Source organism: Tasmannia lanceolata, unplaced genomic scaffold (assembly GCF_043159265.1).
Source record: "Tasmannia lanceolata isolate RefF3 unplaced genomic scaffold, GAP_Taslan_0.1 ptg000019l, whole genome shotgun sequence".
Taxonomy (NCBI): domain Eukaryota; kingdom Viridiplantae; phylum Streptophyta; class Magnoliopsida; order Canellales; family Winteraceae; genus Tasmannia; species Tasmannia lanceolata.
The window spans coordinates 29,059,475-29,085,844 of record NW_027518696.1 but is presented as its reverse complement, the minus strand read 5'-3'; positions in this window follow the sequence as shown (position 1 = coordinate 29,085,844).

Genomic DNA, 26,370 nt, shown 5'->3' with positions numbered 1-26,370 from the left:
GATGATATGGCTCGTGTTCGTGCCAGCTCAGGTCCAGGCTCTTATGTTCGCTCCTTCGTTGGTTCTTTCTCAGGATGTCCTGCTTTACTTCAGGTGTGGTTATTCCACAAGCTAAAAATCGCAGCTCCTGTGCATTTCGATCATACGTTATACACCTTCAGTGAATGGCGTCATGATGTTTCCTTTGATCATAAAAGTGATTGGGTTGAATGGTTAAATTCTCCCCAACAAGATCAGATTTATTGGCAAATTCCTGGAATCCAAGAAGCCGTCTTCAACACTGGAGAAGCTAACTATGTTCGCCTTCTTGGCCTCAAAAAGACTTCCTTCTATGTTCCTGCCAGGATTTAGCGTCAGTATGGAAGCGAGCAATCCATTATGCCTCTCCTTCGTCATTTCTACCCGCCTGAGGATCTCAAGCTCAAGATGGTAAAAGCTGTTTCATCTGCTTGCGATGTCAAAATAATCAAGCCTTTAAAGGAGTCAGTTGAGGAAGATTGTCGTCCAAAGAAGAAGTCTAGAAAGAATGCTTAGTTCCATGTCTAAATCTTATCCGTTTATCTTTGAAAGAATGAACCCTCTACTCAAGCTTTAATGATTGATCAATAAAGTTCATCTTTCTCTCTCATTATCTTGGTCTATGCGTGCATCATTGTCTACTTATTTCTGATTTTAAAATATGTCTTTCAAATATTTCAGGGCAGTAAACACCATAGCTAACCCCACTACTCCTTGTGTTCGGATCTCTCCACCACCCTCTCTGAGAACCCCAGCATCTCCTTCTTTCTCATCCTCACCAATGGCAGACAACCAAGATGGCCTTCCACCCGCTGCTATTACCGATACTCTTACCTTGATTCTCCAGCAGCTTCAAGAACTCAAAGAAGAGAACCGAGTTATCAAGGCTCAGCATTCTGAGAAGTTGGGACCGTCGTTGTACAAAGATAAAGGGCCCATGCACCAAGCAGCTACTTCAGCAACACCTGCCCAACCAGTGTTCATCACTATCCTTGATAAAGCTGAAGAAGACTTAGAAAAGGAACAGTACAACGAGGATCGCAGTAAGCCTCCTCAGTCCGCGATTGATAAGATAGTTATGGAGAAATTAGAAAGTCTTACCAGGAAGGTTCAAGACATCCAGTTTCAAGACCAGGGTGGTTTCAATCCAAGTGATCTTACACTGTTTCCCGAAATCCGTCTCCCTACCAATTTTCAAATGCCAGATTGCGACAAATATGATGGTGTGGGTTGTCCAATCACCCATTTACAGATGTTTACCATCATGTGTCAGCCTCAAGGCTTATCTCCTGAGCAAATGGCTCAATTGTTCCCGGTTTCTCTAACCAAGGTCGCTAGAAGGTGGTTCATGGTCCTAGACAAGACTCGTTATAGGACACAGAAAGATATCGGTGAACAATTCATCAGGCAGTTCAAATATGATGACGGGACGGAAATCACTAGAAAGGATTTAGAGAGAACCAAGCAGGACTCGAGGGAATCCTTTCTAATTTTTGTGAAAAGATGGAGGAGACTAGCAGCTCAGATGATGGAGCGCCCTTCTGAGGAAGAGCAGGTTCAAATAATCATGAAAAATATTTCTCCCCAACTCCAGTATCACATGTCATTGCAATATTATCCAGACTTCAAGCACTTCATTGTGGCAGGCACCCAGATAGAGGAGGCTATGGCTCAAGGTGTATTCTACCGTAGCAACCCAAACCCCAGAGACTTCAAAAAGTCCCTTCCATCCCAAGTCAGTAGCATCTCTTGTTCTAATGCTCAGTCCTCCAAGTCCCAAGAACCTCTAGTAATGGACTATGCTCAACCCGCGACTGCACCTCGGCAACAAACCCGGGTAGAATTTACCCCTCTTCCCATTCCATCTTCAGAGGTGCTTAAGCAGTGTCTTGCTTCGGGTCGCATAACCTTACCTGCCATCCGGCCTCCCCCCAATCCTCTACCTGCAAATTGGCGAGCTGACCTACACTATGAGTATCACAGGGGTCCTGGTCATCTTACTGACAATTGCATCGCCTTGAAATTTAGAATCCAAAAGCTCATTGATGAGAAAGTCATTGCATTCCAGCCAAGACCCAATGCTACCCAAAACCCACTACTTGGTCATGCAAATCCTCCTGCTGCCGTTAATGCCATAACCATAGGAGATCCTGAGTTTGACCCTCTCACCCTCATATGTGCTTTAGAACCCGTTTCTGAACCCCAAATCATCTTCTGTGATGAATCATACCCAAGAGAGTCAGTACCTTCCTTGGTAATCACCTATGAGCCACAAGTCCCTCAAATTATCACTTATGATGAGCCTGAATTGGATGAAGTCAGACATGTGACAAGGGGCGGAAGAATTTTCAAACCTGCTGAATTGAGAGTCGAAAATCCAGGGGCATTGGCTCGAGGAGAGGAGCCGCAATATGTGAAAGATCCAGATGATGAAGTTGTGCAGCAGTTGAAGAAAACTCAGGCTGTTATATCTGTATGGGGATTATTGATAGCATCAAAGAAACACAGAGAGGCTGTGTTGAAAGAATTGAATACCACACACGTATCCTCAGAGATATCTCCGGAGCAACTGGCTGAAGTTGTTGCTCTAACCCAGGCCACCAGGGCCATTAGTTTCTCAGATCAGGAGCTGCCTCCTCAAGGTCGGAATCATGCTAGAGCTCTTCATGTCACTATTGTCTGTGGAGGCAAGAAAGTACCATCTGTGTTGGTAGATAACGAATCCGCCTTGAATGTGTGTCCATTGAGAACTGCCATTACCTTGGGTTTCGGTCCCACTGATTTTGCCGAATCAACCCTTGGTATCCTCGCATATGATAACACCCGCAGAAATGTGGTTGGAGTCCTCACCACCAAGATCGTTATAGGCGGTCAAGCATTTGAGGTTGAGTTTCAAGTTATTGATATGAAAGCCTCGTTCAATATGCTTCTAGGACGTCCCTGGTTGCATAAGAAAGGTGCTGTTGCTTCAACCCTTCACCAAAAACTGAAGTTCATCAAAGATGGGAAGTTGTTCACTGTCAGAGGTGACGAAGAGCCAGAAATAGGGCAGATAACAGGAGAAACCTTGATCCTTCCAGTTGCAAAAGCAGATGACTACAACTTGAATGGTTTCGCATTCGACGTTGCTGCTATTTCTTATGAGGATGCCTCTCGGGAGGAGTTGTGTTTGCCGTTTGCCATCAGTCCGGTGGTAGCCAAGATGATGAGAAAAATGAACTACTTCCCTGGTATGAATTTGGATCGTGATCCAAGCAAGACATCTCACTGGCGCCCAATCAAAAGAAACCATGGAATTTTCGGTCTTGGATATGTACCTACTGAGGAGGATGAGGAAGCCATGGAAGAATTGTTGAAATTGAAGGAAGAAATCCGCCGCATCGGAAGGGTACTCCCAATGGCTCCATATTCCTTATCGATGAATGGTCATTTTATCAAAGAAGGTGAGACTTCTACATACTATGGGTTTTCTGAACCATGGTATGACTCAGTGACAGGGATCATGATACCCGGTTTTGAAATATTCAGTGGCCTTGCTCTCCCAGAAACAGAACCGCCGATATATTATGTTGAGAAAGCTGTTGAGGACTGGTTAGTCTACCTTGAGCCAGATGTGCTGGGATCTTTGTTTGAAGAAAATGTGCCTGATGTTGATTACTATTCTGAAGAATAAGAAGAGACGGATTGTGAAGATGTGCTGGTGGCAGTTATTCAGAGTAATGATACCTTTACTGAACCTCAAAGTCAGATTGCACCTGCAACAGAAAATCTTTCAAACTGAAGTTCTGATGTTTTTCCATCTTATTTTATTGCTAAGTCAAGTCTAGTCAAGTCGATTGAATCAGTGTCAGTGCCTAGTCCAGGCGAGTCATTTTCTGAGTTTATTTACTATGTGAATCCTGAGCCTGTTCAGGATGAGTCCAATGATAATGATGTAATTTCTTTCAATTCAATGAAATCTGATTCTCAATATGTCTCTGTGTTTGCTTCTGACTTTAATAATGATAACACTCCCTCCTCAGACGATGAAGAAGGGATCGACGAAACTCCCCTTGAATTGCAGCATATGCTCAAACAAGAGGAGGAGCGCCGAGCCCAGCCTCTTAAAGATGAAATCGAAATTATAAACATCGGAACAGAAGATTTAATACAGGAAATACGAATTGGAAATACTCTATCCTCTGAAGAGTGCGATGAATTAATAAACCTACTTAAGGAATATAAAGAAGTTTTTGCCTGGTCCTACAAAGATATGCCCGGGTTGAGCGAAGACATTGTTCAGCACAAGCTACCTTTGTTGCCTGGGATTAAACCTAAAAAGCAGAAGCTAAGGAGAATGAAGCCCGAGTGGGTCTTGAAAGTAGAAGAAGAGGTTACTAAGCAGTTGAATGCTGGAATTCTGCAAGTGGTGGAATATCCAGAATGGCTCGCAAACATAGTACCTGTACCTAAGAAAGATGGAAAGGTGAGAATGTGTGTAGATTTCAGGGATTTGAACAAGGCAAGTCCAAAGGATGATTTTCCTCTACCACATATCGACATCCTGGTAGACAATACGGCCGGGCATGAATTACTATCTTTCATGGATGGTTTCTCGGGCTACAATCAAATTAAGATGGCGCCCGAGGACATGGCTAAGACCTCGTTCATTACACAATGGGGGACATATTGCTATCGGGTAATGCCATTTGGTCTTAAGAATGCTGGTGCAACATACCAAAGAGCAGCTACAGCTTTACTCCATGACATGATACATAGAGAAGTCGAAGTTTATGTCGATGATATGATTGTAAAAGCCAAGGAAAGAAGAGATCATATCCCGAACCTTAAGAAGTTCTTTGAAAGAATACTCAAATACCAGCTTCGCCTGAATCCTAGCAAGTGTGTATTCGGGGTTACCTCTGGTAAGTTGCTTGGATTCATGGTGAGTCAAAGGGGCATAGAGGTAGATCCTCAGAAGATTAAGGCTATCCAGGAGATGCCGCCGCCTAAAACCGAGAAGGAAATTCGGGGATTCCTAGGAAGGATACAGTTCCTAAGATGATTCATTGCCCATCTTACATCAACTTGCGAACCTATCTTTAAGCTCTTATAGAAAAACTCTTCCAAAGAATGGACGGAGGAATGTCAGCAGGCCTTTGAAAAGATAAAGCAAAGTTTGTCTGAACCACCGTTAGTAGCACCAGTAATACCGGGGCATCCATTGCTACTTTACTTGTTAGTAACAGAAACCACAATGGGTTGTATGTTAGCACAGCAAGATCCAGAAACCAAGCATGAAAAGGCTGTGTATTATCTCAGTAAGAAAATATTGGAGTATGAATAGAAATACACTGTCCTAGAAAAAACCTGCTTAGCTCTAGTTTGGGCTACTCAGCGACTCAGGCATTACCTTTTATCACATAAGGTCTTGCTCCTGTCAAGGATGGATCCTCTGAAATATCTCTTTGAAAAACCAGCCTTGACAGGCAGGACTGCCAGATGGTTATTGTTGTTGTCTGAGTTTGACATCACCCATGTAACCCAAAAATCAGTAAAGGGCCGAGTCATTGCTGAGCAATTGGCAGAAGCACCCCGAGAAGAAAATCAGCCTTTCAAACCAATGTTCCCAGATGAAGAGATCATGATGGTAGAAGATGAATATCCAGAAGCTGGTTGGACCCTCTATTTTGATGGAGCAGCAAATCAAACAGGGCAAGGAGTAGGGGCATTGCTTGTGTCACCCCGAAATGAGCATGTTCCCCTGGCTGTTAAGTTACAATTCAATTGCACCAACAATATGGCAGAGTATGAAGCATGCATTGTTGGGCTTGAGGCTGCATGGCCTTAGGCATAGAGAATCTTGACGTATATGGAGATGCAAAGTTAATCATTTGTCAAACTCAAGGAGAGTGGAGAACCAAAGAAGAAAAGCTGCTGCCATATCATGAATACTTGGATATTCTCGCTAAACAATTCCAGTGCGTCACTTTCAGTTATTTGCCAAGGTTGAAGAATAGATTTGCTGATGCCTTAGCGACATTAGCCTCTATGATTGACATACCTCACAATATGAAGATGAGGCCCATCACGGTTCAAGAGCAATGGGCTCCTGCATATGTTGATGCTATAGAGATAGCTGCAAGATGTCCCGATGGTAAACCATGGTATACGGACATAAAGAACTATATCTCAGGCCAGGGGCATCCCAATGAGGTGTCGAATAAGGAAATAAGGACTTTGCAGAGATTGGCAGCTAATTTTGTCATTTGTGGAGGAGAGTTGTATCGACGGTCTTTCGACGGAATTCAACTCTTATGTGTCACTGAAGATCAGGCAGAAGAAATTCTTGCAGATGTTCATGAAGGAGTGTGTGGACCTCATATGAATGGGAAGATGTTGGCAAGAAAGATCCTACGTCTGGGGAATTATTGGCCAACATTGGAAGCATATTGTCATACATTTGTGAAGAAATGCTATAAGTGTCAGATACATACGAATCTCATTCATGTACCACCCACCGAATTGCATTCTCTTACCTCTCCTTGGCCGTTTTCGGTATGGGGAATTGACATCATTGGCAAGATTTCACCCAAGTCGTCTAATAGTCACGAGTACATACTCGTTGCAATTGACTACTTCACCAAGTGGGTTGAGGCCGCTTCTTATGCAAAGCTTACATCCGCATCAGTTGCTAAATTCATGCGCACCAACATCATATGCAGATATGGAATTCCCCATGAACTCATCTCAGATAACGGATCTCATTTCAATAAGGAAGTTATCACTCTTTACGAAGAGTTCAAAATTAAGCATCATAAATCCTCACCTTATCGTCCGCAGACGAATGGAGCGGTAGAAGCTGCAAACAAGAATGTCAAGACTATCATTAGCAAAATGTCAGAAACTTATAAGGATTGGTCGAATAAGTTACCGTACGCCTTGTGGGCTTACAGAACATCAATTAGAGCTTCAACTGGGGCAACCCCTTACTCTCTTGTTTACGGGATGGAAGCAGTGCTACTTGTTGAGATCCGTGTGCCTTCACTCCGAATATTGACTGAAGTCAAGTTGCCAGAAAATGAATGGGCAGACGCCAGATATAAAGAGCTGAACATGCTAGATGAGAAGAGGTTAAAGGCACTTTACCATGTACAGGGTTACCAGCGCAGAATAGCCCGGGCTTTTAATAAAAAGGTTAAGATCAGAGATTTAGAAGAAGGCAATCTTGTTCTAAAAGAGAACCGAGCACCAGTGTTTGACCCAAGGGGCAAATTCAAACCTAATTGGTCAGGACCATACATTGTAGACCAAATCTTACCCGAAAAAGCCGTCAAGCTCCGTAATTTAAATGGAGAAATATTGCCAGAACCAACAAATCTTGATCAACTCAAGAGGTTCTATGCTTGAACACCAGAAGGCCGTCTTTTGGCCGAATAAATCCCAAATTCATAACCCTAAATTAGAAAATATATAACCTTTTGCAAACCCTTTTGAGCCTAAATAAAATTTTCCTTCAAAAACCCAATATACTATGGGCATCCGCCCTAAACTACGCATGACCTGATCCCTACACTAGGGTACGTAGGCAGCTCGGTCAAACCGAGTTCGGTTGTTTCAAAAGAAGAAAATCAATTATTCCAAAAAGAAGTTAAAAAAAAAAATCCATGCAAAAAGGAAAGAAAAATTGAAATACCTTCAAACTAGGGGCATTCGCCCTGAACTACGCATGACCTGATTCCTACACTGGGATACGTAGGCAACCTGTTCACAGGTTCGGTCGAAATTCTTGCAAAACCTTAAGCCATTCTTTGAAAAGCCCTACCTCACCTATAAAGTCCTTTTGGTGTTCAAGTAAAAAAAAAAAGAGAAGAAAAATAAAAAAAATAAAAAAGAGAAAAAAAAGAAATGGAGCTTGAAGATCCACTAGATTGAAAACCTGAAGAGGCGATCTAGGCAAAATTTAGGATCATTCCCCTGCTAAGCTGAAAACCTGAAAGGGCGGCTTAGGCAAAAGTTAAGGGGGTGGCCTGCTGAGTCGAAAACTTGGAAAGGCGATTCAGGCAAAAGTTAAGGCCGAGCGGTCCGCCAAGTTGAAAATCCAAAAAGGGAGACTTCGTCGTGGTAAGATTGGGTTCACGCCAGAAGAATTACATCGATCTCTGAAATCACAGTAGGTCAGGAAAAGCTAATAACAACAATTCCTGAAACTAGGGGCATTAATTTCTAGCAATCGGAAAGTTGATAGAAAGATATATGAAGTATCACTGTCTTAAAAAATAAGTGAAGATGTTTATCAATGGAGAAATATTCTTTTAAAGAGGCCAGCTTAACCCAAAAGAAAATACTGATAAGTCAGAAGCATCACGAGATTACTGGAGTAATCTTTCTTAATTTATCTTTTATTACAAATGTCTGTGGTTCTATTTTTAGAAAAAAAAAAAATTTCTTAAGAATTGTTGTAGGGTGCAATCACTCTGAAGGCAGGTTCATTAACAAGTTCTGAGAAACTTGGAAAAAGCAGGACTGTCACGAATGGCGAAAAATCTTTGAAAGGATGATCTCTGGTCAATGAATAAAAGAAGGTTAGAATGCCTCAAACTGGGGCAGGTTGCTAATGAAGTGGCATCTCATATTCAAGCCTTGAAAGTCCTTTGCTGCATGGTGTTATTAAATCCTTTGTTTTCAAAATTATTAATTGGAGATTTCAAGTTCCTTTTTTCTGATAATCTCTGTCAAAACCCAAATTATCATATTTCTCCGAATCCATTTGAAAATGGCCTCTCAATTCCCTTTGAGCATCATACGAATATGGTGTCTCATTTCCTTGGAATTCGTATAAATACGATATTCCATTGTCTCTGAGTTATCTTTGAGCATCATATGAATATGGTGTCTCATTTTCCTTGAAATCCGTATAAATACGTTATTTCATTCCCTCTGAGTCCATACAACTATGAACGTCATACAAATATGATGTCTCGTCTCCTTGGAAACCGTAAAAGTATGGTTTTTCATTCTCTTCAAATCATTCGAAAATGGTCTTTTGTTCTCTTTGAGCATCATACAAATGTGATATCTCATTTCCTTGGAATCCGTATAAATATGGTATTCCATTCTCTTCAAGTCCATACAACTATGGTCTCTTATTCTCTTTGAGCATCACACAAATGTGATATCTCATTTCCGTGGAATCCGTATAAATATGGTATTTCATTCTCTCCGAATCCATTCAAAAATGGCTCCTCAATTCTCTTCGAGCGTCATACAAATATGATGTCTCATTTTCCTTGAAATCCGTATAAATACGCTATTTCATTCTCGTCGAGCCGTTTGAAAATGGTCTCTGCCCTTTGAACATCATACAAGTATGATGTCTCATTTCCTTGAAATCCATAAAAATACGGTATTTCATCTCATCCAAGCCCATTCAAAAATGATGCTTCGTTTTCTTCAAAAATCTTTCGAAAGTCATCTTTATTCTCTAAAACCATTCGAAAATGGCGTCTAGTTTCCTCTGAAACCGTTCAAAAATGGTATTCCTTTCCCTCCGAATATCCATTCGAAAATGATATCCCATTCTCTCATTGCCTGTTTGTGAACGGCACCGCATCGGGATTTCTTACTGCATTCCAATTATAGGATTTCATCTAGGGTCTTGCATTATATTAGGTTGCATTATGTTTAGGGAGTCCTTTGTCGATTAAAGCTACGCAAAATGGCACTGTCACTTTGGCTTTAGTATTCGATGACTACGTCATCTCTACCAAAGAGGGGCATCTGTAGACACCCCCATTTTGCTCCGCTCTAATCAACAAAGAAATTAATGTTTTGTTATCAGTCTTTTTCAGTGTTTTCTATTCCCGTGTCCACTCCCTATGTTTTCTCGATCTTTTCAATCATTTATGCCGTGTTTTGCATTTTTCCGTCAAGTGTCGAGAAGAGCTATTCAGAAAAATCCAAACCAGAGAGAATTTGGACCCATTTGGTGGGCCGCGTTGAATATTTTGATTGGATTTGGATCAACCAGGGGGCCCGCATATTGTTTTAATGAGAAATGAGTGTTGAGCCTACTTCGATCTAATGCATAAAGATGCTCATCAAGGGAGCAGCTGGGATCATCCTTCAGAAACAGTTTGAGGGGCGTAACCAAGTTATATAGTGGCCCAATGAAGTGAACGGTTTGGATTATGTCAGGATGCACAATTTTTTTTTTTTTAAAAAGAAAAAGAAAAAAAGAGGTGGAGTTCGGCCAAGATTGAAAGAAGGGGCCTTCCAATATAGAGTGCATTAGTTCTCTTTTTGCCGAGGGGTGTCCATAGTGATCAAAAGCCAATATAGAACGATTTCAACCATTTGTTTCTCACACCCAAAATCTCAATCCCACTGACTCCACACTCTTTAAAATCGTTCATTAAGTGGGACCCGTTTGAGATTTGTGTTGAAGGACAGAAATGCAGTGCGGCAAACATAGTGGGTCCACCCCTAATAGAAGGCTTGAATTTTAAATAATTATGGGCGCATAAATCCATTTAGAAGGTCTATTCACACATAGGGAATTACCATTTAGGAAGAAAAAAAATATTAGAAGGATACCAACATGGGAAAAGGATATACAAAGAAGATTAAGATAATGGTTAAGCTATTTTGGAAACATGCCTAGAGCAGCTTGCTCAAGAAAAAAAAATGGAGATTCGGTGGAAAGAAAGCAAGGAGCTCATGTGGAAATCAATTTAGCCATTCCCCTCTTTTGATCCAAAATGAAGAATAATAAAATGAGGAAAGTTGCACAAAATAAAGGGGTGAATTTTAGAATTAAGAGGGAAGGATATCATGTATTAGAAGAAGGAGAGATCGAATGGGAAGGGGAGATGTCTGGTTCCTAAAAAAAAAAAAAAAAAGAGCAAAAGGGTGGCTCTGTTTTGAGAAGAGAAGAGCTCTTTGTTATTCTCGGGCTCTCCCTTGGTGTTTCTGATCTCCTCTCACCCTACTCCACGGTTTTTCATTCTCCTCACTAAATCTCTGTTGATCTCTCCCCTCTATCCCTCTGTTATTTCCTTCCCTACCCTCTCCCTCGTTTTTTTTCTTGGCCTTCCCCACAACACCACCCTCTGTTCCCTCCATCTCCCAACCTCCCTCTGTCTCTTTCATCTTCTATCTCTCACACGATCCCTCCATCTCCCTATCTGTTTTTCTTGAATTTTTTTTTTTTAAATATACGTACAAAAAAAAAAAGAGAGAACGAAAAAAAAAACAGAGCATCTTACGCTCTGTTTTTTTTGTTCATCTCTCTCTCTTTCTTTCTCTCCCTCTCTCTCTCTATCTCTCTCTCTCTATATATATATATTCCTCCCCATCTCTCTCACAAACTCTCTATATCTCACACTCTCTCGATCCCTCTCTCCCTCTGTCTTGGTTTCTTTCACCTTCCCATCTCTCTCTGTCCCTCTCGTTTACTATCCCTCTATCCCTCTCAATTCTCACACCCTTCTCTATCTCAATCTCTCTCTCGGATCTCCACCACCTTTCTGTTTCTCTTATTCACTCTCATCTGTTTTCCTCTCTCTCGCTCTCTCCACAGTTCAAAGAAAAAAAACAAAAAAAGAAAAGAAATAAAGAGAATAAAGGGGATCGGATCGCACGTAGGCGGGATTTTTGGACTTTTCGGCTCTCGGATTAAGCGAGGATCTCCATCACAGGTTAGTACACTATTCTCAGATTTTTCCCGGATGATTTGGTATTTTTTTATATTTTTGCATGATTTTTAAAACATTTAATTGAGTTTAATTGAATATTATATGTGTGTGCTCAAAATCATGATCTGCATGGGTGTTTCAATTCCGTTTCGTCCCAAAACTTAATACAATGATCTACTTAAATAGACTAAATTAACTATCGGATCGGATCACACATTGGATCAAAGGTTTTTTAGAATTTGAGTGAAGAGTGGAATTTTATTTAAAATAATGGCTGAGAAATTACGAAATTCGAAAAAATAGCCATCTCAGGATGATCTATTTTTTGGAATTTTAAACTTTTCTTGCGTTCATCATATCAGAACAAGATTAAAGGATGTTTTCCGGAGTCGTAATTTTCTCGAAAATCGTGTTTTAAAAATGAAAAACTCTTCAAAAATATCTTTTCGACGAAGAAAAATAAAATATATACTAAACAGATTCCAAAAATAATGAAATTTTGTGGGAAAATAATATGATGCTGATACATCGTACCTTGAATGTTTGAGAATTTTTGGATTTTGTTTGGTATATTATTTTATGCTTTCTTTGAAAATTATCAGATTTTGTGAGAATTTTTACTGACATCAGATCACCATTAAAATTCACAAACTTTTTACAATAGTCTTATATTTTGTATTTCTTGTTGCTGTAAAAATTTCAATTCATTTGGATCTTGTTTCAGATGGGATGTAGTGTTAATTTATAATCTGGTCTAAAAATTGAAAAATCTTAATTTGATAGTAAATAGTTTCTATAATTCTTGAAAATCTCACAGCATGCTATATTTACTCATATCTTATTTCTGTAGAAATTTCAATGAATTTAAATTTCTATTTCTAGCAACCGTGCCATAGGTCTAGTTACACTAGTCACCCAATCTTTCCCTAGGACAAGCCTAGTAAACTAGGATGTAGGCTAACCTGCATTAGTCTAAGGAACAACTTGCATTTAGATAAGAATCATATAGCATCTTAGATGAAATCCTAAGATAATAAAATCCTCAACTTAAATTAAATAACTTCTCTTAAAACTGTTGAAACAGTCAATCCCGTCTAGGTCGGTGTCTTAGTTGAGTTATGCATAAGTAGCTTAGCTTAGGTGCACCGAACTACGTCGACTCTGATCCCAGTGAGGCTTGGGTACGTAGGCAGCTTGGATGTCTGATGGCATACCAATCACGAGTCGGCTCCACAACAAATTGTGGAGTTTTGTATATTAATTTTCTTGTAAATTCTTAATTAAATCACTTAGGACTTTTCATGAAATTAGAATTTTAGGAGAACATTCACTTAGATTGAATTCAAACAAATTAAGAAATCAAGATACACATTTAGGATCTACATTGAAATTAGATTATAGGATGCATGTCACATAGTTAGCACACTAACATAGAGTTAAATGAGCCATTTAAAAGAAATTCAAAAGAGTTAACTTTTGGAATTGAAGACCGATTATCGGGCAGGAATGGTGCATGTGGTGGATAACTCCCCATACCTTCCGTTCTTGTAACCAGGTAACGAGTCTAGATTTCTGGTTAATTATGGGTCCTAGATCCCACATCTAGGTGGCGACTCTGTCACTCTCTTTTGTGTGGAATTCGGATTGCCTTAGTGATCCCAAGTTCATATAAAAGATGAATTAAAATCAATAATAAAAATGCACACGCCAATCGTGTGGGTACGAGAGACCAAGAGAGAGTGTGGCGGCTCGCGCCCCACCACTCTCGCGGGATCTGGTCCTACAGTTTGGCGACTCTGCTGGGGACCACCTAACTTCATTAAAACTTCAAGGGATAACTCATTTGAATTTAATTTAACTGGCTCATGAAAACTCTATCTCTTATATACTTGTTAGATTAGTTTGTCTTGTTTTATTTTCTCATTACATCATACTCAAACTTAATCTAACAAAACCTGAATGCATCATAGATTGCGCGAACTTATTGCACACACTTACATCACTTGCATCTAAACCCTTGCATCTCACATGCATACACGTCCTATTTTAGGAACCCGGAGTGTTATATAGCATGGTTGACTGGGATTTCATCACCTGGTGCCTCTGTGCTAGAGAAGCATTCCACCCTTAGCCTAGCACCTTATGGTGCGTAAACGGATCTCTTGTTACGTACTGATACGCCGGACACTGGTACAGTATATCGAACACGGATTCGCGCTAAGGGAACTTTTGGCCTTACCCCTAGATTAACCCACACATGTATGTAGTATACGAACACATGTGCATCACGTGTGTGAGCCTAACTTAGGACATCCTACCCATTTGTGTCTAGATTAGGCCGTGGTCCATCTTCCAATGGCTACGATCGGTCCTTAGGTACACAAACAAAGTCATGAGTCGAGATCCTCTCTCTACTCCGTTAGATTAGGATTAGGGTTTGATGCCTTCAGGTAACACTGTTAAAATGTTCGAAGATTAAAAACTTTCCCTTTGGGGCCAGGATATTGTGGGACCCGATCCCGCGAGAGGGGTGGGGCGCGAGCCGCCACGCTCCCTCTTGGTCTCTCGTACACACGCGATTGGCGAGTGCATTTTTATTATTGATTTTAATTCATCTTTTATGTGAACTTGGGATCACTAAGGCAATCCGAATTCCACACAAAAGAGAATGACAGAGTCGCCACCTAGATGTGAGATCTAGGACCCATAACTAACTAGAAATCTAGACTCGCTACCTGGTTACGAGAATGGAAGGTATGGGGAGTTATCCACCACATGCACCATTCCTGCCCGATAATCGGTCTTCGATTCCAAAAGTTAACTCTTTTAAATTTATTTTAAATGGCTCATTCAATTCTTTGTTAATGTGCGAACTAAGTGACATGCATCCTAAAATCTAATTTCAATGTAGATCCTAAGTGTGTAACTTGATTTCTTTATTTGTTTGAATTCAATCTAAGTGAGAGTTCTCCTAAAATTCTAATTTCATGGAAAAAATCCTAAGTGATTTAATTAAGCATTTACAAGAAAATTAATATACCAAACCCCACAATTTGTTGTGGAGCCGACTTGCGGTTGGTATGCCATCAGACATCCAAGCTGCCTACGTACCCAAGCCTCACTGGGATCAGAGTCGACGTAGTTCGGTGCACTTAAGCTAAGCTACTTATGCCTAACTCGACTAAGACACCGACCTAGACGGGATTGACTGTTTCAACAGTTTTAGGAGAAGTTATTTAATTCAAGTTGAGGATTTTATTATCCTAGGATTTCATCTAAGATGCTATATGATTCTTATCTAAATGCAAGTTATTCGTTAGACTAATGCAAGTTAGCCTACATCCTAGTTTACTAGGCTTGTCCTAGGGAAAGATTGGGCGACTAGTGTAACTAGACCTATGGTACGGTTGCTATCCATAGCAAGCGTCCGTGATGAGGCTGGACTCCTAACTCTAGGACTCCCTAAAACCTAGGACACGACCTGACACCAGTGTTCCTAAATTGGGCTCTAATGGTTCTTATATCGGAAACCATAATCCAATGGTTCCGAAAGACTCGAGAAAAATCGATTCAAGTTCTTGAAGTTAATGAATTTCAGATTTCAAGGATTTTCAGTTTCTGGACATTTAAGGATTACCAATGGCTCTAGGGTTCACCAATTTCGGCCTAGAATAACATCCGAGGAAGGGAATCATGCGCTCTTTCCTTGTGCAATTTAATACTTAAGTTATAGCATCTTATTGCCTGGCATATCTCAGGATTTCCGTGGACAGTAACCTCGGAGCCAACAACATGCTATAGCTTAAATGTTCAAATTGTCAAAGATCGAGTGCAATAGGGATACGATTATAGATGCACTGGCCATTTTTCCAGGGAAATCTAAAGATCCTAAAATTTTTGTTTCAATGGATTTAGGAATTAATATGTGAAAAAAATTCAAGGTTCTTTAGAAACTTTATGATGATTTTTAATTAATTTCGAATTTTCAATGGATTTTATCAATTTTAAACCATATGAGTGATTTTACAAGTGAAATTATTGCAAATGAATTCGAAATAAATTGAAACTTCTACAGAAGTAAGACATGATGGGATGTAGCTTACTGGAAGATTTTTGCAGATTTTTACATTCAGCTCATATTTAATTTTGATTTAACAATAACGAGACCAAATTGCAAAAATAACACAGAAACTACTAGAAATAGAAATCTAAATTCATTAAAATTTCTACAGTAGTAAGATATAAGTAAAAATAGCATGTTGTGAGATTTTCATAAATTTTAGAAACTATTTACTATCAATTTCGGATTTTTCAATTGTCAGACCAGATTATGAATTAACAATACATCCCATAGGAAACAAAATCCAAATAAATTGAAACTTTTACAGAAGCAATAAATATGAAATATAATACTAATGTAAAACTTTAGTGAATTTTAGTGGTGATCTAATGTCAGTAAAAATTCTCACAAAATCTGATAATTTTCAAAGAAAGCATTAAATAATATATCAAACAGAATCCAAAAATTCTTAAAAATTCATTGGTAGAATGTATTATTACCATATTATTTGCCCACGAAATTTCATTAATTTTAGAATCCATTTAGTATATATTTTATTTTTCTTGGTCGAAAAGATATTTTTGAAGAGTTTTCCATTTTTAAAACACGATTTTCGAGGAAATTACGACTCCGGAAAATGTCCTTTAATCTTGTTCTGATATGATGAACACAAGAAAATTTTAAAATTCCAAAAAATAGATCATCCTGAGATGGCTATTTTTTCGAATTTTGTAATTTCTCAGCCATTATTTTAAATAAAATTCCACTTATCACTCAAATTTTCGAAATCCTTTGATTCAATGTCCGATCCAATCCGATGGTTATTTTAGTCTATTTAAATAGATCAGTGTATTAAATTTCGGGATGAATCGGGTAGATCGTGATTTTGAGCACACACATATAATAATGAATTAAATTCAATTAAATGCTAAAAATCGAGCAAAAATACATAAAAAAATATCAAATAATCCTGAAAAAATTTGAGAATAGTGCACCTACCTGTGATGGAGATTTTGGGTATCCTTTGAATAGGACAAGATTTGAAGGCGGGGATATGGAGGATTTCTCTAGTAGTTTTCTTTGAGTCTTCGTCCTCTTTTTTTCTCCTTTTTTGAAAGAAGAGAGCATGGGTATTTATAGGTGAGGGATGAGCCAGGTTGCCATCTTTAGGGCCTAGAGGTGTAGGGTGGAGATTGAGTGATGGAAAAAGGAAGGGGAAAGAATGGCCAAGATCGGATTTTTCTACAATATTCTCCCTCTTCTTTGGCATATTCCATTTAAGCCATGGCTATGTTAAAAATGGCAGGTACTTATGCGACCAGGATCAACTACTAAAGATTTATGAACAATTCAAGGTCCAAGATGATGCCATTTGTCCTTGGAATCTTTGTAGATTTTGGAAGCAAATTTCAAGGTAAGGAAAATGTCCAATTTGGTTGCCTTTGTAGAGAATGGCAACGATTTGGATGGTTGCGATTAACTGCAATCTCCATGTGATCGAAAGAACGGGCGAGATCGGGTCTCCAAATATCCTGAAATCTTTGCAATGATATGGAATAAGATTGGGTGGTTGAGATCAATTTCGATCGAAAGAATGGACGAGATGATGCCTCCAAATCTCCTAGAATCTTGTAAAAGATTTTTCAAATATTTTGAATGTAAAAATAAAAAAACGCGGTTTTCAGGAGATTTTGAAGTCCGATTTCGATAAGTCTTTCGCCATTAAAAACGTTGATTTTTCCTCTTTCATTTAAGCCCAATGTTGCCATAGAAATATTATTTTCAGAATTTTTGACCAATGCGAGCCGTCGGTTTTTAACAGCGAATCGTTTTTCCAACCGTTGATCAAATTGACGATTCGATTGATCCAACCAACTTAATCAATTTTTGATGCATGATCCTAACCTTTGAAATATGAATTTTGACAACAATTAAAGTACTGAAAGCACTGTTGTTGATAATTTGGTTAAATTATTTCGACGGCTCTCGTTCACCCATATTGATCCGTGATTTTTCACTGGGTTTTTGCTCAATTAAGTGACACAATGTTTAATCTGAATTTGAGATTAACCTTGATCGATCCTATTTTGACTAAATGATCACAAATTCTTAGTAAGGAAAGACACCCAGGTTAAGATCTGCCCTTGATCTAACGATTTACGGAAATCGGGTCTCGGAATGGAATCAGGCGTCGGGCTGTGAAGTGACCCTAGCTTATTTTGTCCCGATTGATGATCCGTAAAGTCAGATCGAGATATTAATGACCTAAAACATATAAATCCATGATAGAGGGGCTCTCACATGGATTTAACACACTAAATTCACCAATCAGGGTATTTTTTAATTTTTCGAATCTAATCATCTCACCAGGTACATCTCTTTATCATTTCGGCTTTCAGAAAATTTGAGGATGCATACTTTACCAATGAAATTCCACGGATCAATATATTAGGTTATTGTTGGTTAAAGTGTAGCAAAATGAGGGTGTCTACAGATATAAATCCTATCATTTCCAAAGATCTCAAAGGATTAGTCATTCATGATCTATCCGTTAAAAGCAATCTTATGCTATCTCATCTCATCTTTTGATCGTACGCCTTTCAATCTTCTATCATGTGATTCGATCATGTATTCATACTTTCTTTTACTGGCAGGAACTTATCCCAATCTCGTGTTCATATAACCCTGATCATTCTTGTATCCTTTCTCTGAGCTTACAGGCACCATGTCTACTCGTACAATTCTTGATTGGATCCGTGATACATTACGAGAATCTCACATCTATATCATAAGTGAGCAAGAGAAGAATCTCTTTGGCTATGTGGCAACCATCAAGCTCGATTGGGGATTACTCTATGCCGCATCAGAGTGTTGGGATCCCGATCATCATGTCTTCTGTTTTAGCAACCAAGAAATGTGTCCCACCTTTGAAGAATGGTGTGCCTTATTGGAATATCCTGTGGATGGCCCTCTAGTGAAGTCATCCTGTGTTCCAGATTATCGTCCTTTGTTCATTCGCTTAATGAATAATCCAGATGAATCAATGAACTCTTTCATGAAAGGCCAAGAAGTATCCATGCAACATCTGATTGACATTTACCCTCCTATTGGACACATTGGTGCTGTTGATATTCAAAAAGCCCGACGGCGCGCTTTGAGATTCTGCTCCTTTGCTAGGTTCCTCACTGTCCAGCTTTCTCGCTTTGCGTCAGCTGTTCTTCTGGACCTCGTTGATCAAATGGATCGTGGCGCCAATCAAATTCCTACTATGCTTGCAGAAACCTTCAATGGATTGGATGATATGGCTCGTGTTCATGCCAGCTCAGGTCCAGGCTCTTATGTTCGCTCCTTCGTTGGTTCTTTCTCAGGATGTCCTGCTTTACTTCAGGTGTGGTTATGCCACAAGCTAAAAATCACAGCTCCTGTGCATTTCGATCATACGTTATACCCCTTCAGTGAATGGCGTCATGATGTTTCCTTTGATCATAAAAGCGATTGGGTTGAATGGTTAAATTCTCGCCAACAAGATCAGATTTATTGGCAAATTCCTGGAATCCAAGAAGCCGTCTTCAACACTGGAGAAGCTAACTATGTTCGCCTTCTTGGCCTCAAAAAGACTTCCTTCTATGTTCCTGCCAGGATTCAGCGTCAGTATGGAAGGGAGCAATCCATTGTGCCTCCCCTTCGTCATTTCTACCCACCTGAGGATCTCAAGCCCAAGATGGTAAAAGCCGTTTCATCTGCTTGGGATGTCAAAATAATCAAGCCTTTAAAGGAGTCAGTTGAGAAAGATTGTCGTACAAAGAAGAAGTCTAGAAAGAATGCTTAGTTCCATGTCTAAATCTTATCCGTTTATCTTTGAAAGAATGAACCCTGTACTCTAGCTTTAATGATTGATCAATAAAGTTCATCTTTCTCTCTCATTATCTTGGTCTATGCGTGCATCATTGTCTACTTCTTTCTGATTTTAAAATATGTCTTTCAAATATTTCAGGGCAGTAAACACCATAGCTAACCCCACTACTCCTTGGGTTCGGATCTCTTTACGATTGGAGAGGAATTCTGTCTCTCCACCACCCTCTCTGAGAACCCCAGCATCTCCTTCTTTCTCATCCTCACCAATGGCAGACAACCAAGATGGCCTTCCACCCGCTGCTATTACCGATACGCTTACCTTGATTCTCCAGCAGCTTCAAGAACTCAAAGAAGAGAACCGAGTTATCAAGGCTCAGCTTTCTGAGAAGTTGGGACCGTCGTTGTCCAAAGATAAAGGGCCCATGCACCAAGCAGCTACTTCAGCAACACCTGCTAGAGCCCAACTTAGGAACACTTATAGAGACAGAAATCTTAGGATCTTTAGCTTTCCCTGGAAAAATGGCCAGTGCATCCATAATCGTATCCCAATTGCAATCGATCTTAGACAATTTGAATATTTAAGCTATAGCATGTTGTTGGCTCCGAGGTTACTGTCCACGGAAATCCTGAGATATGCCAGGCAATAAGGTGCTATAACCTAAGTATTAAATTGCACAAGGAAAGAGCGCACGATTCCCTTCCGTGGATGCTATTGTAGGCCGAAATTGGTGAACCCTTGGTATTCCTTAAATGTCCAGAAATCGAAAATCCTTGAAATTTGAACTTCATTAATTCCGAGAACTTAAATCGATTTGTCTTGTGTCTCTCGGAACCGTTGGATTACGGTTTCCGTTATAAGAACCACTAGAGCCCAACTTAGGAACACTTATGTCAGGTCGTCTCCTAGGTTTTAGGGAGTCTTAGGTTTTAGGGAGTCCTAGAGTTAGGAGTCCAGCCTCATCACGGACATTTGCTATAGATAGCAACCGTGCCATAGGTCTAGTTACACTAGTCACCCAATCTTTCCCTAGGACAAGCCTAGTAAACTAGGATGTAGGCTAACCTGCATTAGTCTAAGGGAGAACTTGCATTTAGATAAGAATCATATAGCATCTTAGATGAAATCCTAAGATAATAAAATCCTCAACTTAAATTAAATAACTTCTCTTAAAACTGTTGAAACAGTCAATCTCGTCTAGGTCGGTGTCTTAGTTGAGTTAGGCATAAGTAGCTTAGCTTAGGTGCACCGAACTACGTCGACTCTGATCCTAGTGAGGCTTGGGTACGTAGGCAGCTTGGATGTCTGATGGCATACCAATCACGAGTCGGCTCCACAACAAATTGTGGGGTTTTGTATATTAATTTTCTTGTAAATTCTTAATTAAATCACTTAGGACTTTCAATGAAATTAGAATTTTAGGAGAACATTAACTTAGATTGAATTCAAACAAATTAACAAAATCAAGATACACATTTAGGATCTACATTGAAATTAGATCAGACGATGCATGTCACATAGTTAGCACACTAACATAGAGTTAAATGAGCCATTTAAAAGAAATTCAAAAGAGTTAACTTTTGGAATTGAAGACCGATTATCGGGCAGAAATGGTGCATGTGGTGGATAACTCCCCATACCTTCCCTTCTTGTAACCAGGTAACGAGTCTAGATTTCTGGTTAATTATGGGTCCTAGATCCCACATCTAGGTGGCGACTCTGTCACTCACTTTTGTGTGGAATTTGAATTGCCTTAGTGATCACAAGTTCACATAAAAGATGAATTAAAATCAAGAATAAAAATGCACACGCCAATCGCGTGGGTACGAGAGACCAAGAGAGAGTGTGGCGGCTCGCGCCCCACCCCTCTCGCGGGATCGGGTCCCACACACTGCAACTACCATAGCCATCCACCACCTCCATACCACCATCACAGCAGCCATTAAAACCCCCTCCATCAGCCCTTGCCGCCATCAAATCCGGTAAACCCACTATTTCCGCCGGCCACTTAACCTTCTCCACCTACTCCTAGCAGCCCCTTACCCTTCTTATCCCCTTTCTTGTCCTAAGATTTTCTAGAGGATTTAGGGATTCCATCTTCTTCAGGATCATTGCTTCTTACAGGGTTAGGGGTTTCTTTCCTTTCCTCAGTTTCGAGTCTTCTCTTCATACGTTCCTCGGGATTCTCTATGCATTTCGGGATCCCATCGATTTTGGGAGGACATCGTCGGGTTTAGACGATGACGGACGGCAACCTCTTGAGCGAAAACCCCCTTTCAATCAAAAGGGATAAAAAATACATAAAAATCCAAAACAACAAAAACATCAAAAAACACTCAAAAGCGTTTTTCGAAAAGCTGTTTCGAACTACGTTGGCTTGATCCCTTTTCACAGGGTACGTAGACAGCTTGGGACTGTCATCCCAAGTTCAGTCAAACTTTTCAATAAAATCATTTAAACCCTTCAAAAAATCATTCAAACTTTTCAATAAAATCATTTAAACCCTTCAAAAAATCATTCAAGCATCCAAAAAAATCTTTCAAACATTTCACACCAAAAATAAAAATGGGCAAGGATGAATGATTACCAGGTCACTCGGAGCCTTCCTTTCATTTCATTTCCGATTATCGGTTTTCCAGTTTTATCGGTTTTCCGACGTTTTATCGGGTTTTGGAAAGGGCGACGACGTAGCGGGGCCCCTTCACAGGGATTGTCCTCGCTGAGCCCAACGATAGGCTATGATGATCGCGAGACTTATCCGATCTTTAGCGGATCAGGATCGCTGAGCTTGATTCAATAGAATCGCTCCCTGAGCCTATCGTACGCTCCCTTTTCTTTTCCCTGGCATTCTTGGTCCTCATGCACCGTTGATTTTTCGATTCATTTCTTTCCCTGTATCTTTTAGCTCATTGTGTGTTTATCAGGACTTCTTATGTGCTACTGTTAGCTTGCTTACTTTCCTAGCATGAGATTGATTATTATTTTCTTAGCATTATCTCTTACATAGGCTCGCATGCTAGAGTGTTTATTCTATTGCTTTGGTAGTTTACTGTTGTGCTTATCTGTCCTTTCACCTGCTTAGTTGTAGCATTTATTCATCTTATCTTGATTATCTGCTTAGCTGTAGCTGTGCGTGCGGATGTTACTGCTTTCCTAGATGTGATGGGTTAGGATTAGATGTGGTGAGTTAGGATTTGGATGTTTATTTTCTTTTGCCCATCCCCGGGTCATGCATGCTTAGATAGACGTTTTCTCGGGGATACTCGTTCCCATTTCACACGATTTTAGCCCATCTCCGGGTCATGCATGCTTAGATAGCCGTCAGACTCCTCGATGAAAATGGAGAAAAGCTAACGGAGCCAACAAACCTTGACCAACTCAAGAAATACTATTCTTAAAGCACCAGAAGGACTTCCTTGGCCGACCAGAGCTTCAAACCAAAAATCCTTTCTTAAAAAAAAACATATCAAAAGAATCCTTTGCAAAACCCTTTTTAGCTTACACAAAATCAAAACTATTCTATTTTCAAAACCCATAAACTAGGGGCATTTGTGCCTTGAACTACGCACGACCTGATCCTCATCATTTGGGGGTACGTAGGCAGTCTGGCTAGTTCGGATTCGGTCGAAACCTTGAAAAACTTATCAAAACTCTGTTCTTTCAAACCCTAACCTACCTAAAAAGTCCTTTTGGTGCAATAGGCGAAGGTTTGTGGCTAAGAAAAAAGAAAAAAAAATGGAGTCTGGAAACCCGTTAGATTGAAATCCCGCAAGGGCGATCTAAGCAAAAGTTAGGGTCGTTCACCTGCTAAGCTGAAAACCCGAAAGGGCAGCTTAGGCAAAAAAAATCAAGGTGTGAGCCTACTGGATTGAAAACTCGCAAGGGCAATTCAGGCAAAAATTAAGGCAAGCGGTCCGCCAGATTGAATATCTGAGAAGGCGATCTGGTCAGTGGCAGTGATTTCTAAAGAAGCTGAACAACTGAGGCAGACAAGACTTGTAACCCAGTAATGGCATCATCAAAGTCTGAATAGTGCCAGCATGACTTGCTTTGATCTTCCTCTAAACTAGGGGCATTTAAGACTAAGCAATCAAAGGGGTTTAATGACCATGACAGTAATACCGAACAGGGAATAAATCACTTTTAAGCATGGTATTCAAGTCACTCTAAGGGTGGTTAACCTTCACCATTTAAAATATTTGTCAGGTCAAGAAGCAAGTTGAGTCTTTCTTGAAATCCAAGTCCTGTGTTTGTCAATGTCTTTTACTTGTCACTTGTCGAAGTCTGTCGGGTGTCAAGTCTAAATCTCCAAGGTCTTGTATGGTCTGTACCTTTCCCAGAGCTGGGGTGATAGGCACCAAAGTAAGAAGTCTCGTCTCCGGAAGACAGATTAAATCAGAACAAGGTTCAGAAGAATAGCAAGCTATCAGGCCTATTGAAATTTTGTCAGCTAGAAGATTCGAAAGAGACCTTTTAGGCAGAATTGATCTCATTGTTTTCATGTTTCCTCTACACACAGAGCTTTGTAAATCCAATATTCATGAAATGAAATATTTGTTTCCCTGCCTTTGTATTGCTTTATTAAGACTCTAGTCATGGAAGTATGAAATAACTAGGGGCATCTTTTATGACTTGGGAAATCACGCCAAGTCATAAAAGCTGTCAAATCCACAAGGACAATCAGAATAAACCAATGTCCCCGACAAGTTGAGATGAGAGAAGCTCGAGCACATCTCGAGTTAGACCTCCAAATTCCCCAGCTAAGCCTACTCTATAGTCAGCTCATCAGCAAAGCTAGTCCCCAATGGAGTCTAGCATCAACTTCCCAGAGAGTCCGCTGGCAACTGCTCAAAGCGTTCAATTCCCAGCAAAATCTAATTCTTTCAAAAAAGGGTCAATATCCAAAATCCCTGCAAATCATGTGAGTCCAGTTGTGGGAGCCAGATCCCGCGAGAGGGGCGTGGCGCGAGCCGCCATGCACTCTCTCTGGTCTCTAGTACCCACGCGATTGGCGTGTGCTTCTTAGTGTTGATTTAGATTCGTCTTTTATGTGAACTTGGGATCACTAAGGCAATCCGAATTCCACATAAAAGAGACTGACAGAGTCGCCACCTAGATGTGGGATCTAGGACCCGTAATTAACCAGAAATCTAGACTCGCTACCTGGTTACAAGAATGGAAGGTATGGGGATTTATCCACCACATGCACCATTCCTGCCCGATAATCGGTCTTCGATTCCAAAAGCTAACTCTTTTAAATTTATTTTAAATGGCTCATTCAACTCTATGTTAATATGTTATCTACGGGACATGCATCCTATGATTTAATTTCAATGTGAATCCTAAATGTGTATTTTGATTTCTTGATTTGTCTGGATTCAATCTAAGTGCAAGTTCTCCTAAGATTCTAATCTCATGGAAGATCCTAAGTGATTTAATTAAGAATTTACAATAAAATTAAAATACAAAACACCACAATTTGTTGTGGTGCCGACTCGCGGGTGGTATGCCATCAGACATCCAAGCTGCCTACGTACCCAAGCCTCACTGGGATCAGAGTCGACGTAGTTCGGTGCACCTAAGCTAAGCTACATATGCCTAACTCAACTAAGACACCGACCTAGACGGGATTGACTGTTTCAACAGTTTTAAGAGAAGTTGTTTAATTCAAGTTGAGGATTTTATTATCTTAGGATTTCATCGAAGATGCTATATGATTCTTATCTAAATGCAAGTTGTCCCTTAGACTAATGCAGGTTAGCCTACATCCTAGTCTACTAGGCATGTCTTAGGGAAAGATGAGGTGACTAGTGTAACTAGACCTATGGTACGGTTGCTATACATAGCAAGCGTCCGTGATGAGGCTGGACTCCTAACTCTAGGACTCCCTAAAACTTAGGACACGACACAACACTAGTGTTCCTAAATTGGGTTCTAATGGTTCTTAGATTGGAAACCATAATCCAATGGTTCCGGAAGACTCGAGACAAATCAATTCAAATTCTTGAAGTTAATTAATTTCAGATTTCATGGATTTTCGATTTATGGACACTTGAGGATTACCAATGGTTCTAGGGTTCACCAATTTCGGCCCAGAATAGCATCCAAGGAAGGGAATCGTGCGTTCTTTCCTTGCGCAATTTAATACTTAGGTTATAACATCTTATTGCCTGGCATATCTCAGGATTTCCGTGGACAGTAACCTCGGAGCCAACAACATGCTATAGCTTAAGTATTCAAATTGTCAAAGATCGGTTGCAATTGGGATACGATTATGGATGCACTGACCATTTTTCCAGGGAATTCTAATGATCCTAAGATTTCTGTTTCAATGGATTAAGGAGTTAATGTGTGACAGAGATTTAAGGTTCTTTAGAAATATTCAGATGATTTTCAATTAATTTCGGATTTTCAATGAATTTTATCAATTTTAAACATATGAGTGATTTTACAAGTGAAATTGTAGCAAACGAATTCGAAATGAGTTGAAATTTCTACAGCAGCAAGATATGATGAAATGTAGCTTACGGAAAGAGTTTTACAGATTTTTACATTAAGCTCATATTTAATTTCGATTTAACAATTGATTGACCAGATTGCACAAATAACACAGAAACCACTAGAAATATGAATCTAAATTCAATGAAATTTCTACATTAATAAGATATAAGTAAAAATAACATACTGAGAAATTTTCATGAATTTTGGAAACCATTTACTATCAGTTTCAGATTTTTTAATTTTCAGACCAGATTATGAATTAA